Here is a 13,813-nt window from a genome sequence, read left to right as displayed (position 1 = left end):
GTGAATTTTTAATGTCTGAATTTAGCTCATCAAAATTGTAAAAAACAGTTAAAAATTCAATGTCTTTAAAATTCGCCATCAATAAAAATCAGTCTTCAAAATTCGCCGTCAAAAAATTCGATTTGTTCAAAATTCGCCATCAAAAAATTCAATGTTCAAAATTCGCCGTCAAAAAATTCAATGTTCAAAATTCGCCGTCAAAAAATTCGATTTGTTCAAAATTCGCCATCAAAAAATTCAATGTTCAAAATTCGCCGTCAAAAAATTCAATGTTCAAAATTCGCCGTCAAAAAATTCAATGTTCAAAATTCGCCGTCAAAAAATTCACTGTTCACATCCAGGGGACTCAGGCGTAAACAATCGATCTTGACCAAAATCGCACCAACGCCCAGCCAATCACGTGAAGCTCCTCCGGTCATGTGACGCGGTCGGTTCACCTCACAATATCGGTGTCAACCACGGCTACCAGCATGAACGACGGCGCTTCAGTGAGTGTATTAATCCTTTTTGTCCTGTATGTGGTTTGTTTTTGTGAGAGTCAGTAACCTGTAATGCATGCTGTTAGCCGCGCTAGCACAGCGCTAGCCACGCTAATACAGCGCTAGCCGCGCTAATACAGCGTTAGCCACGCTAATACTGCGTTAGTCGCGCTAGCCACGCTAATACAGGGTTAGCCGCGCTAGCCAATACAGCGGTAGCCACGCTATTACAGCGTTAGCCGTGCTAGCCACGCTATTACAGCGTTAGCCGTGCTAGCCACGGTATTACAGCGTTAGCCGTGCTAGCCGCGCTAATACAGTAACAAGGTCACACTGACAGCACGTTCTGCAGCTGGGTAGTTGAGTAACAATTTTATAAACGCACAAATGGGTGAAAGTGTGATTTATGCGCCCGAAAATGCAGTTAAGTCACAGAGCAGTGTAAAGAAGCTGGTCACCTAGCAACCTGAATTAGTCTAGGTAACATTTTATTATGTGTTTTCTGCTCAAGTTAATGATCTGGTTTGTTTCATTTTAAATTACTCCTCATCTTGATAGGTTTTAAACTGTGCAGTCAAAGTAGTTACAACTGTAAGTGAATAGCTTGAAATGAACTGCCCGAGATTGCTCTGTTCATAACCGACCATTCTTTCACAGAATGCTATCTCAAGAGTTATTGTGCAATGATAGTGATAAATGCGGCCCATTTTTTCAACTGTTTCCTGTTTACTATGTGTATCCTCCTTTAATTTTTTCTAAAAGAAGTGTCTAATGGGGCAGTCTAGACTTTCACTCAGGTTAAGTCATTTATCCCATTGGTGGTTTGTATTATATAATTTTGTTTTTCTCTATTCTAGGAACTATTGTTAAATCATCTTTATGTGAGACTTCCTTCTCGTTTGGAGCATATTCTCGGACGCATGCCTCTGGAACTGGACTTCTTAGAGTTCACTTACACGCAAGAACTTGTGTTTTTAAATGCTTTATCCAACCAAGTAGAAATTTGCCCAGCTATTTTAAATGCACTAACACAGCTACACAATCTCATCAGCTCAGAAAAAGAAAACAGGAATCAGTACATTGCAACTGTGCACTCAGAGAGAGGAGCAGATGGGCGACAAAGAATGGTCACATCCCCAGAGCACCTTTGTAAGTTACTGGAACTTAATATGTCTGTCTCATGTATAGATAATGGTATCTGTGAAATGTTAGCTGAGTATGTCAAATACTTTTAGATCTTTTTTAAGTGGACCGTAGACCTAGTTTCAGTATTTTTTTTCTCACATTGAAATTTGAGATTTTTATATATATATATATATATATATATATATATATATATATATATATATATATATATATATATATATATATATATATATATATAAATATCTCAAGAATAATTCAAGATAAAAGCCTGAAATTTTTACTTATTTGTCTTGCTAACACAAGCATATCAGATTGCTATTAAATACAGCGGTGGAAAAAAGTTTTTGGACACCTTATACATTTGTGAAATATTGCTTTAAGAATCCCTCTGAGGTCTTCAAATGCAATTTCTATTAGTTATGTCACAGCCATAATACTAAACAAATCCTAAAAAAGCCAATAAAAACTTAAAATTGATTGGTTCCTTAAAAATAATAAATTTTGACTATTGGGTCATTTTGGTAGAATTTAGTTTTGTTATTCATGTAAACAATAAACAAAAAAAGCATAATTTGTGTCTGTCTAATGCAGTCAAACCTTTTGAAACACAAAAGAATTTCCAACAAATATTTCACGATAATATTTGAGATTGTGTAAAATTTCAAGGGTGCCTGAAAATTTTTTTCCACCGCTGTATCTGTCAAAGCATGAAAATTTGCCATTAGAAAAATGCCACTATATTCAGAACGATATATGTGGTCATGGTTCCATTATGCCAATGTCATGGTAATGACTGGATGCAGGGCTAATTACACAAAACAACATGTCAGGTTTGAAAGACTGGACTTTTCATAGCCACTTCATTTTTTTCATATTTCAAGTCACCCATAATCTGAGATTATTGATCTACTTGTTCAGTATTAGATTCTTCATCATTGTTCTGAGATAGTGTCATTCAAACAATCTCAAATTTCAATGTGCAAAAAATGCCTGTCAAAGTAGGTTGATAGTGACGGGACATTTAAAAATATTTTTTGCTCTGACAGTATTTGGCATTATATATATATATATATATATATATATATATATATATATATATATATATATATATATATATATACATATATATATATTTATATATACACACATATATATATATATATATATATATATATATATATATATATATATATATATATATATGTAGGCTGTCGTTTTGTAATATTGCAACGGATTTTCATCCCATTCACCAGTGACAAAATAAAGTCAGTTCAGTCCAGTTCATTTTTAACTCCTGCTTTAATGCCGTGATTGCATATATTGTTCACCAGAAATATCTTAACTTCAGATACATTAAATGTATGGCAGAAACACGCATACTTGAGCCAGATGACCTGTCAGGTGAGTTGGAAGAACAGGTAGGGGAGGGAATCCAACAGTGCACTTAGTTTTGTCAGCTAAGTAAAACTAACTAGAGAACAACACATAACATATCTTGTCTGACAAGTGCAAATACAGGCCAGGATGTCAGTCTTAAATGATGTGTGGTCCTTGTAATGTCCTGGGAATGTAAGGTCTCATAGCAGGTGGAGGCTGTCAGGTATCTGCCATTCACTACTTCTGAAGAGAGAGTTCTTGGTAGAGTCTCCCATCCAGTCCAGAATTTCACCAGACTGGTCAGTTCAGACGGTGTTGCTGTGGAGTGGACTAAAATGGATTAAATAAATGGCTACAACAAATTAAATTATCAAAACAATCTAGGATACACATCCCAAACAGGAAACAGTTGAAAAAAATGGGCTGCATTTATCACTATCATTGCACAATAACTCGATATAGCATTCTGTGAAAGAATGGCCGGCTATGAACAGAGAAGTCTAGGGCAGTTCATTTCAAGCTATTTGCTCACAGTTGTAACTACTTTGACTGCACAGTTTAAAACCTTTCAAGATCAGGAGTAATTTAAAATGAAACAAACCAGAACATTAACTTGAGCAGAAAACACATAATAAAATGTTACCTAGACTAATTCAGGTTGCTCGGTGACCAGTTTCTTTACACTGCTCTGTGATTTAACTGCATTTTCGGGTGCATAAATCACACTTCCACCCATTTGTGCGTTTATAAAATTGTTACTCAACTACCCAGCTGCAGAATGTGCTGTCAGTGTGACCTTATTACTTTGCTAGCACGGCTAACGCTGTATTAGCGCGGCTAGCACGGCTAACGCTGTAATATCGTGGCTAGCACGGCTAACGCTGTAATAGCGTGGCTAGCGCTGTATTAGCGCGGCTAACGCTGTGCTAGCGCGGCTAACAGCATGCATTACAGGTTACTGACTCACAAAAAAAAAAAACCACATACAGGACAAAAAGGATTAATACACTCACTGAAGCGCCGTCGTTCATGCTGGTAGCCGTGGTTGACCCCGGTATTGTGAGGTGAACCGACCGCGTCACATGACCGGAGGAGCGTCACGTGATTGGCTGGGCGTTGGTTCGATTTTGGCCAAGCTCGATTGTTTACGCCTGAGTCCCCTGGATGTGAACAGTGAATTTTTTGAGGCGAATTTTGAACATTGAATTTTTTGACGGCGAATTTTGAACATTGAATTTTTTGATGGCAAATTTTGAACACGTCGAATTTTTTTGACGGCGAATTTTGAAGACATCGAATTTTTTTGATGGCGAATTTTGAAGACATTGAATTTTTAACTGGTTTTTAGAATTTTGATGAGCTAAATTCAGGCATAAAAAATTCACATACGTAATTTTGATGCAAAAAAATTCAAAGTAAGAAATTCAGCAGCTTTTAAAATTCAGAATCTGATGAGTCTGATTTGCTTCCATACAGATTGTCGTACATGATTGTGATGGAAGAATGTTCTAAAATCAACATTCAAAATATGTTCTCAAGATGTTATCAAGGCTTCTGATGGCAGAACGTTTTATACACACTACATCAACCAATGTGAAACATTTTCCCTGCATGTTTTGGGGATGTTGTTGAGATAACATATTAATGGAATGTTCTTCTACAGAACATTCCCACAATGTTACATAACAACGGAAGGACATTGAAATTAGCTGCCAGTCAACTAACTGCTTTAACTCTACTTAATATTCATATTTTCTACCCGAGAAAGGCTCAGTAATCCTCAAAATTCTGTATAAATTGTGTTATATCATAAATATCTGCTGCCCCAACATGCTTATTTTTCATTATCACAATCAAAACAATATTGTGCTATTTGCTCCCTTTTCAGCAGTGAACACCCAGAACTTGGCGTTCCCTTATGTTCTATGATGTTTAAACCTTGCAGCATATATTACACCATGTTAAACACACAACGGCCAACTTTGTACAGGAATCAACAAAAGCGACCTCCACATTCTTATGTAAGCTCACAATAGGCAGAGAAACCAGGAGACGGGCAGAGAGCTTTCCCAACAAACAAACAAAACCCTTCGTTTCTGCATACATGTGAATACTGTTTCAGAAGTCAGACCAGAACACACAGGAGCAGGTAGCTTCATGGCAGCTCCACTGTTCTCATAGATTCACACTGTCAGCTAAATGGAAGACAAACACAATGAGGAACACCTACAGCACATACAGTACATACACGAAAGAACGGGGTTGAACAGGTGAACCGATGCGGTTCTTTTTGATTCAGGCATTTTCTCATGGTGGCAGTGTTTCTGTCACATCCTATGTATGTACATTAGTTGTCTTTCTTTTGACGCTTTTACTTTATTATTATTTTGGTTTTTCCGTGTTGAGTCTTCACGCCTGAAACACTTTTGTTGACAGAGAGCATCCAAAAACATGCATACGCACGCAAAAACACACACAATAAATCGACAAAATCCTGCCAGCTTGGTAGACTTCACACAAAACATCACAGTTTAGCTTTTAAAGTGTCAGAATGATGTTTATTGTGGCTGAAAAGTTCCTGAATTGCACTTTTGAGTCAGTATTCTGCACTCAGTGTGACAAATACTATTACTTTTTTTCTCTGTCACATTCAGTGAATGTTTGCTTATGTGCTTGAATGAAAATAGAATGTGCTGGTAGATGCTCTGCTGGACAAAGAAAACTAATGCTTAAATATAGATCCCCGATCATGTTAGACACAGATGGGCTTGTGTAATTGAATACTGAAAGAGGATTAGCCCTCTGAATCCCTCTAAAAAGCATATTATCTTTAAGGTTGGTTATTGAACTAATCATGTGTAGCGTGCAGCTACATCATGAAAATGAACCAAATCTGAGCTTAAAATTGTGATATTTCACCCAAAATAGACACCTGATTCCTGCCAAAATAAAAAATTCTGTGCTTTTCAGCGTAAACAAGAAGCTAGTGAATCTATTAGTATTTTTTTAAATTTCTTTTTAATTTTCTCACTTTATTGGTTTTAATTACACCACCATTGATTCTTCAGCAGTATTGTTAACCTGACACTGATGTCAGTAAAGCTTATAAAATTGCAACATGACAAATATTCAGGTTTGGGCACCTTCAGTTGAACTGCAGGCTGTGTTTTAACACAAAGCAGCGAGGAAAAAGAACGTAAATAATTAAAATTGTAAGTAGCAAAATATCTTTAGTATGTAAAGTTGTTTTTGTTTTTTTCCAGTCGGTCAATATATAATTAAGGGACTTTTGAATCCAGCAAAATTCGCTGGATTTTGGTTGATTTTTTCCTAAATGTTCTTAAAGAAACATTTATTTTTTAAACATTTCTTTTTTTTCCACCAAAAAAATGTTCAAAAAATTCCCGAAAATGTGGAAGTTTTCACTGTGAAAATTTTTTTTTTTCCCCCACATTTTCAAACTTTAAAATGGGTCAATTTGACCCGCAGGACGACACGAGGGTTAATCTGGACCTTGATGAAACTATTTCAGCTTAAGATCTCTTTATTAACTATTCTGGAGCTTTCCATCGTAACACATGATCTACATTAATGGATGGAGTCACTGTGCAATAGTATACATTTCTATTTGTGTGCATTTTAAGGACTTGAAATAATGGAGATTTTACACATTGCATAGTAGAACAGGCTGTTAAAATATAACATGTTAAAGACTGAAGCAATAGCTTCCACTAACATTTGGCTGCTTACAAAAATCTGTGAACAGCTCAACCAAATAATGAATATTCCTACTAATTAAAGTCCAAATGACCCAATAAGTGGCTTTTATTCCTTTACCCAGTGCCATTAATCATGTGATGAGCCCTCAGACTTACTTATCTACTGCACTGTATATTATTTTTGAGTATTTTTACATCACTGTATTGCTATTTTCACTTAAGAATTTTCCATCAGCTTTGTCTTCTATGTTTCATTCCAAATTACCCTATTTTGTCTCTCCGTCTTTTACAAAGTCCTTGTGCTCACATGCTATAAATTCCTAATGAAGCTTTATTTTATCAAATTGCCATAAAAAGGGTCCAGCAGAAAAATATTCTAAAGAGGCCTCCTAACAGATTAAACCAACCATTTCTCTGTTTGCTTAAAGTTTGAGCTTCTAACTTCATACTTGACCCGGAATCAGCAGCTGCCAGAACAATTAACCCCAGATTCGTTAATTAGCTTCAGATTTAAAATGGTGCGTTCAAGTGCCTGTAAAGGAACCTGGCTGTCTGTACAGATTCCTTTATTCCTCGTCATGGTCATAAATAGGCTCACACTCACCACGCAGCGACATGACTGAGATGTCATTTGTCTTTACAACAGAAAGACCAACTCTGGCCTGAATATGGCAACTTGTTGAAGGACTTGAGCGACACCTTGTGGGGAGTTTTTGTCATGGCTGTTGCAGGGCTGCTGTTCCTTCACACTGTTTCAACATTATCACAAAAAGGAAAAGAATCTGAGAGATTTATAGCTGCAATACATTTCAATTTGGCCATTTCTTTTGAGTTTTGAGTGCAAACCTTGTTTCTCTTTAAATGTCCATCCATCACAGTGATCCATTTCATCAGGCAAAATTATACTGTCCTATTCTTAAATCTAATTTTTTCACAAGATTAGAGCCAAGTTCTTTGTAAGATCCAGATTTTTTTATGTTCTTATTCCTTAACTTTGCATCTTGTTCCCCAGAACCTTTATACAGTGTACATTAGAAATGACTAAATCCCTGTGCAGTATCACTGAAATGTCAAATGGTTCAAACTTATATTACCTTATAATTATCACATGACATCTAAGTTGCCAAGTAAAGTATTCCCACTTATGAACAATCAACAACAGATCATTTAGAAAGATTATTTACAAGTTTAAAACAAAACTAAACGCGTCTGGCTGTGGTTTCCAATCAGCCTAACTGCATGAACACAGTTATAAAATGAGCCGTGAACACCAAAAGAATTCCCAGAGGAACTGAAGATTTCCAAAAAAAAATCTGATTACAAGACTTCACAAAAATGGAAAAGGATGCAGAAAGATCAGTGACCGATTAAAAATCAATTGAAATACAGTCGCAGCAGGAATCAGGAGATACGGAATGAGCTATATAGCATTAATCAGCACTGCAGTGATCATCCTGCCTAAAAGGGCCCCGTGGAATGTTGGCTGCTATAACAATCTAGCTCAAAAACAGCCAGCAATTACTTTAGATATGGGACAGTGGAAATCAGAGCTTCTGTAGCCGATGGATGGATGGATGGATGGATGGATGGATGGATGGATGGATGGATGGATATTTTATTAATTGCGAGGGAAATTCAAGTATTCAGCAGCTTACATACAACCATACAACAAAAATAGTAAAAAGACAAAATAGTCAGGTTAGTAACATTAACTTTAAAGGTTAGTATATACTCTTAAAAAACTTGCTGTACAATACTATAACCAAAACACTTCTAATTTTAAAATCTATCGAAATTAATTGTATTAAAAATCAATAAGCAGTATTTACAATATTCAAGGCACTGTGATTTAAAGTGATTTAAGTAGTATAAACTGATTTTGACGGGTCGTACGAAAGCAGTTGTCGTAAACTACATAATAATCACATTGGCTCAGTCCTAATGTGATTATGAAGGACAGTTCATAAGGTCAACACCCTTTCTCATTCTACAGCACAAAACTGTGAGAGGAAAGTCTTGCTCTAATCTGACCAAAGAGTCTTTGATCAGATTAGAGCGACATAAACTTGTTCGGCTCATATGGGCTCTGACAGTTGTGAACCTGACCAGGACTACCACAGTGACTGCATAGTCCTGACAGTGAAGCATGGAGGTGGAGGTGTGGCGATATGGGGCTTCAGCAAGTGCAAAAAGTGTTGGGGAGATGCCATTCATAGATAACACCATGAAGGCCTGTGAAATATTCCCACATCATAATGATCACTGCAAATACACCATCAACACCGTGAAGCATGGCGGTGGCAGCATCATGATGTGGAAATGCTTCTCAGCAGCAGGTCTTGGAAAGCTTGTAAAGATAGACAGTAAAATCAGTGCAGCAAAGTATAGGGAGATCCTGGGAGAAGGTTTCCAACAAGACGATGACATGAAGCATAGATAAGATAAAACTTTATTAATCCCAAAGGAAATTCTTGTGCCAGATATTACTCAGAAAAACATATTGGAAAAATGCAGCGCCTCTAAAGTAGAAAAGCAATAAGATTTAAGTACAATACATTACTGAAATAATAAGCATGCTAAAATAAGACCAACATAAACCTGTAAAAAGTCATGCTGGCAATGATACTGGGGTAATAAGTAATATCAAACATAATAATAAAATATCGTACCTGATAATGAAATTAAAAATGAAATATTGCACACTACACTGACAATGTTGGACATAAACATTAAATATTCCACATGAAATCAAAATATTGCACATGGAAATGAAATGTTGCACATGACACTGCAACCGATATTGTACAAACTATTGAGAAAAGCAATATTGTGAATGATATTGATATTATTGTTCAGATATGTTCACGTGTCTAATGTCTCAGCAAACAGCCAAAGCTAACCAAAAATGATTCAAAGACAATAAGGAGTGGCCGAGTTAAAGCGGAGACCTAAATCAACTTTTCTAGATGTACCTGTTGGATTACCTCAGGGCTCAGTACCTGGCCCTCTGTTATTATCTATGTATATTAATGACTTGCCAAATTCATGTGCTAATGTGGAATTTCAAATGTACGCCGATGACGCTGTCATCTTCAGCAGTGCCAAAACTACTCAAGAAGCATCCTCTATTCTTATGCCAGCTATGGTTCCTGTAAATGAGTGGCTTTTTAAATCGTGCCTGCTTCTGAATTTAACTAAAACTGTTTGTATGATGTTCACAAAGCAACCATCAGGCATCAAACATTCAAGAGTCTTTTTGGGAGGATAGGAACTAGAAGTTGTCTCTGAATTCAAATATCTCGGTGTGACTCTTGATTCTACACTGTGTTTCTAAAGAATAACGAATACAGTGAAATTCAACCTGAACATTTTTAGACAAATTAGACCTTTCATAACACTTGGTGCTGCTAGAATGTTTCTACATTCCATGATATTATCACACATTGAATACTGCATGTTGGTCGCTGACAGATGTAAATACATGCAAAATCTGAGAATGACTTTATAAAAAATCGTTAAAAGTCTTCGTTAGAAAACCAATGTCATATCATACTGTAATATCTTAGAGAAGTACAACTTACTAAGCTTTGGGAATTTTAAAAATTTTAAATTTGCTTGTTTGATCTACAAGGTCTGACCAATGTTCCCTCTAAATTTTCATGAGTCTGAGCAAACACACAAACTCCCTGAGCGTCCCTTGGACCACTGTGAGCAACATCAGACGTGTGCACTGTGGTCACACCAGCATCACATCCATTCAAGTTACATGGTTCATTAAAAGAATCACATTACAGCATTTACATTTCTGTTAAAACACTTTGTCAACAGGAGCCAGTTGAAGGCTGCAGTGATTTTAGTGACACTACAATGTATAAGAGTGAAGTTATTGAATATTTGTCTCTCTTTACTGTTGCAGAGGTTTTGCAAATTGCAGACGGACCCTGTTCACTCCATAGACACCAATGTTATTCCTGTAGCTTGAAAGACAGCTACTTTTGATAAAACTGGGCTCGTAGCACATTGTCTGCCTTGCAACAATGGGAAAGAGGCACCGTTTATGTTTTGACAACCTATATCTAACGAGTTATTGATGCTGGAAGTCCGAATCTGTGAATATCTTTCCAACTTTACTGAACTTGGGGCCACTACCACCTAAGGAGTGATATATTTAATTTTGAAAAAAGCATTTAGCCATACTTAAAGCTTTAAGTGCTTTATTAACACGGAACTAAAAATTTTGTATTGTTTTATTATCACAGGTTCTGTCTGAAAAGAGGTGGCATCATTTTAAACAGTGAAATCAAACTAACAAAATGTAATGACCAACCAGTGAGCAATACTGGATTCTGCAGAAACATAAACAACTTTTCTTTTAAATCTAAATCTTATCTTAACACAGTTAATGTATTAACTTATTTTTGTGTGTATGCATGTATTTATTGATTTATTTAGTACTGTTAACATATCAGAGTTCTGAGTGAGTTTTTCTTAAGATAGGCAAAGGCCATTTATTGATTACATATAGGCTGTTAAATGTTTATTAAAAACTAAAAAGCATTTAAAAAAACAAGTTAGGCATTTATTGAGTCACTAAAATACTGTAGAGTACAGACCACATCAGCATGATTATAAGCATCCTCTGGTAAATGAACAACCAGATACTGATGTCTCTCACCATATGGACTTCAGGAGATGACTGGGGGATGATAAACTGTGACCTACTGGTTGGGTTCTCTCTGTTCTCATGTTTCTTACATGTTTGTCCCCTGACAGCCGGGTCCTAATGTTTTTTGAGCAACACACCATACTATGACGTTTTTACAATGATGGTTCTACTATGAAACCAGTTTGACATGTTCAGGTGTTCTTTGTGTGAAAACTCAGAGATTTCAGGGATCAGAAGGTGGTTTTCAACTTTCTTTATTAACTTTCTGCTTCAACTTTAAATTAAATTTCCTTCACTAACCCCGCCCTCTGGACTTCCAGGAAGCTGTGTTCCTATTGGCTGTCCAGGTGGCTGCTTGGTGTTATCAGGAACACCTGAGCAGCTTGGTGTTATCAGGAACACCTGAGCAGCTCAGTGTCTTCCTGCTTTATTTAGCTGCAGACAAACATTTCCTCTGCTTCTGTTCACCACAGAACCGGGTTTGGCTCCATTGCTTTAGCTTGTTCTTTAGGCGTTGGCTTGCAGCTTCCAGCAGTAAAATCATCTTTAATGTGTTTCTTGGTGTGTTTTAGGGCTTTGTACTGGATAGTTGTCTTGGTAAATGTGGTTCTTTAGCCACAGTTAGCACATGGTGCTAATGTGTGCAGTGATTAGTGGATTTGATGCAGCTGAGTTGTGTCTTTATCTTGGCTGTAGTGAGTCTTCAGAGGTTTCTGGTCAGACACATTCTGTATTCTTGTTTGTGAACCAGCGTTGGTTGTCCAGAAGGTAAGAGTTCCTGTCCTGATTCTCTGTTCTCAGAGGTTCTCTGGTAGGCTGCAGGAGACTTTAGCGTTTGGGTTGTGCTAGTTTGGTTTTTGTATGGTTTCATTTGGACGACTATCTTGAGGCCCCTCCATGTGGTTTAGTGAGGTTTTCTGGAACAGTTCTACAAAGCAACCTGCAGCAGAAGAGACTTTGAGAGTTTTTAGGAAGTTCTGGAGCGCAGACTTTAGAGCAGCAGAAACATTTGTCAGCAGTTTGAGCAGGAGAAGGTGAGCTTCAGAGTAGAAATGAGGAGAAGGAAACCTTCTTGACCCGTGTGGTGAGGTCCTGTACCAAGAGTTTGAGCAGGTTGTGAAGAGTCTGTAGTTCTTTGGTCTGAAAGCACAAGAAGAGTCGACTCATTAAAGGAGAAAACGGGAGATATTGTTGGTTCTTCTGTTGCTCTGCAGTTTCCAGTTTCCTTAGACTGAATATCAAGTTTATATTTTAAATGATTTCCCATTTGAGCCCAAGAAGACTTCAATAAACTCCCTCCATCCCCTGGACACAACAGATTTTTATTACCATGTTAAATCTTTTTTTTTTAAAATATGCTTGAGTTTTAATCATAGTTTTAGTGTAGTTTTTTTCCATTTGCTTGTTTAGTTTTGTCATCTGTGTGAAAGGTGCTAAACAAATAAAGTTGAATTGATAAACTGAATAATTGACTAACTCATGATTGTGACAACAGAAGTATTTTCATTGTGATTTAAGGGTTTATTTCATTTTTAAGGTTGGGGTTAAAATCTTGACAAAAAAAGATTAAAGAAATAAATTGCATTTAAAAAGCAATTAAATCAAAGGAAAAAACATTTAATACAATAAAACTCTTTAATTAAACATTAAATACAATTAAATTATATTAAAGAGACAAAATATTTAATTAGATAATTAAATGGAAGATACAAAACATGTAATTATGAAATTAAACAAATGTTTTTAAACAAAAATATTAAAGATGAAATATTTTAGATCATTAAAGATTTAAAAAATACAATTAAACAAGAAGAATATTAAACATTTTTTAAAAATGCAAAACATTTAATTAGATTATTAAACCTTTAAAATGACAAAACATTTAATTAAAAAATTAAATGTTTAATTCAAAAATTTAATCTTAAAGACAATAAAACTTTAAATAGGAATTAAACAGAAAATACAATGAAGCATTTAAAAAGAAAATGAAACATTAAAAGGTGGTAAAACATTTAAAAAGAAAAACCTTAAAGATTTAATCAAAAAATTAAACATTGGGAAAGAAAAAGGAATTTTTCAAACAAGCCAATAAAATATTTGAAAAAAACAAACATTAAAAAGACAAAACATTTCAAAATCAAATCAGACATTAGAAAAGAATAAAAGGTGAGAAAAGAGCAAAACTAATATTTAAGAAGAATGAAACTAAAGACAAAACATTTGAAAAGACAGCAGTTAAACTTTAGAAGATCAAAATAAACAAAAGAGACAATAAAAGGATGAAAAAGCAACAACAGATAAAGGTCTTATAGTTTTTTCTAGTCTGAAATGAAAACATCAAGTTTTTTCTTCAAACATTTCCTCTTTCTATGTTCTTGGTTTAATTGTGGACAGATTTACTAAGAACTCATTTCAGAAAACTGCTT

This window comes from Amphiprion ocellaris, chromosome 12, assembly GCF_022539595.1.
Source record: "Amphiprion ocellaris isolate individual 3 ecotype Okinawa chromosome 12, ASM2253959v1, whole genome shotgun sequence".
Lineage (NCBI taxonomy): Eukaryota > Metazoa > Chordata > Actinopteri > Pomacentridae > Amphiprion > Amphiprion ocellaris.
Note: the sequence above shows the minus strand (reverse complement) of the source record.